Consider the following 2,500-nt stretch of genomic DNA (forward strand, 5'->3'; position numbering starts at 1 on the left):
ACACAGGGCCGGTCGGGTTTGAAGACGAATATCTCTTCGGCCCTTGGGAGGAGAGAAGCAGCGCGGGTCACCTTTGAACGCGCTCGCTGCCAGGAACGTCTGGCGTAAAAGTTTCGTGGGAATCGGACGTTCCTAGGCTGAGAAGCGAGCGCCCGCCCTCGGGCGGTCGGGGGCCCCTTTCTCATTCCCCGTCTGGGCTAAAAATACGAGGTCGGACCCGATGGACTCGGGAGACTGGAGAGTACCAGGGAGACCCTGGAAGCAGGCGACCCGACCCACGCTTCGCTGTCTCCTCGGCCCTCGGGAGTAGAAGCGCGGGGACGGTGGCGTGGGCAGCAGGGGGCGCTCCTGGCCATGCCCAGCGAGTTTCGTGCGAATCGGACCTGGTCCGGAAGAGATACGAAGGGAAAACTCATTACTCGTCGGGGTGGCACATCCAGGCTCTCGACCCTCCCAAAGCGTCCGACCAGGGTGCACCCTGCCGGGCATGGTTAGCCGCCAGCCCCCTTCCTGGAGGTCTGGTTGGCACGGGGTTTTGATTTATCGGTTTCATATCTCTGGGCTCCTTGGGAGCAGAAAGTCGGTTGAGGGCCCTTTGGAAAGAGCCGGGGCTGCCGTTTAACGCTGTCCAAGCGGCAGGCGAAGCGCACCCACCGTTTTTACGCTATGATTTTTTAAAACCGCCGGGGCGGCAAACACAGGGCCGGTCGGGTTTGAAGACGAATATCTCTTCGGCCCTTGGGAGGAGAGAAGCAGCGCGGGTCACCTTTGAACGCGCTCGCTGCCAGGAACGTCTGGCGTAAAAGTTTCGTGGGAATCGGACGTTCCTAGGCTGAGAAGCGAGCGCCCGCCCTCGGGCGGTCGGGGGCCCCTTTCTCATTCCCCGTCTGGGCTAAAAATACGAGGTCGGACCCGATGGACTCGGGAGACTGGAGAGTACCAGGGAGACCCTGGAAGCAGGCGACCCGACCCACGCTTCGCTGTCTCCTCGGCCCTCGGGAGTAGAAGCGCGGGGACGGTGGCGTGGGCAGCAGGGGGCGCTCCTGGCCATGCCCAGCGAGTTTCGTGCGAATCGGACCTGGTCCGGAAGAGATACGAAGGGAAAACTCATTACTCGTCGGGGTGGCACATCCAGGCTCTCGACCCTCCCAAAGTGTCCGACCAGGGTGCACCCTGCCGGGCTAAGAGAACAGCCAGGTGAACCCTGGAGGTTCCGAACTCCAGACCCCTGGACCCGACGGCTCAGTCCGCCTCAGGTGCACTACAGAGGTCCTCGGGCTGTCCCTGAGTGCATTAAAACGGAAATCAGAATTACTCCCCCGGGTGGCACTTCCAGGCTCTCGACCCTCCCAAAGTGTCCGACCAGGGTGCACCCTGCTGGGCATGGTTAGCCGCCAGCCCCCTTCCTGGAGGTCTGGTTGGCACGGGGTTTTGCAAATAGGTCCCGTCGGGTATATGGGAGAGCAAAGAGAATCAATGGGGTCCAAGCACTAAATTCATCCAGTGGCGTTCTCTGGAAGCCCAAGGGGAGTCCGAGGGGTGTTCGGCCGGCAAGGGGAGCTCTCCCTCGGACACATGATCAAACGCCTGTCCCCTACCGGAAAGTGGTGTGCTCTGGATGCCCCCCCCCCCCCCCCATCCCCCGAGGGGGGTGCTTATCCCGCGAGGGGAGCCCTCCTCGGGTTAAGTGAACCATCATGCCGATTCCCCTATGGAAGTGGGCACATCCAGGCACACAGTCTGCTTTGCTCTCCCCGACCCGAGTGCGTCTGTTGGGCTGAGTGTACGCCCAGGCAACTGGATCCAATGGCTCAGTCCGCCGCAGCGTGCTTCGACGATGGGTCGTACAGCCATGCCACCAGGGTGGGCGTGTTTGTAAATGTACCAGTGGATTCTCGTCGGCCTGCCACATCCATGGTATCGACCCACCAGGCCTGTCCGACCAGGGGTTGACCCTGGACGGGCACGGTCTGTGGTTTGGCCCTTGTCCTAGATGAAATCGGGCACGGGGTTTTCTGGCCAGGTACCATCGGGTTACTGGGAGAGCGGCTTCGGTCTCCAGGTGAGACCAATGGTGAAGCAGCACGAGGCAATGGAGAGCATGCAAAGCGATGGGGAAGCCATGCACGGCAATGGCCACGAAAAAAAAAAAAAAATCACCACGGAAGGAACGTGAAGAACAAGGAGGAGTGTAGTGACACTGCCCAAAGCTGCCCGGTGTTGCAGGGGTCTATTGGTGTGTTGCTTCCTTGTTTGGTAGAGTGGAGTACCAGACCCGCCAGGGGTAGGCAAACCATTCCCCCTACGGTAAGTGAGGAGCCAGCCATTTGACGAGCGGGTGTCCACGTGTACGGGTGCGAGCGCTATCCCCCCACACGGGGTTAGGCCACGGCCTTAGGTGGACGTCTGCCGACCAGCCCCGGCTGATCCAGAACTTCTGATGTGGAGAGCGGTTTTGACAGATCCTCCCTGGTTCTAGCGGGTCAAGCCTCTGATGGGG

Source organism: Electrophorus electricus, unplaced genomic scaffold, assembly GCF_041902795.1.
Source record: "Electrophorus electricus isolate QZ-2024a unplaced genomic scaffold, ASM4190279v1 Scaffold243, whole genome shotgun sequence".
Taxonomy (NCBI): Eukaryota; Metazoa; Chordata; class Actinopteri; order Gymnotiformes; family Gymnotidae; genus Electrophorus; species Electrophorus electricus.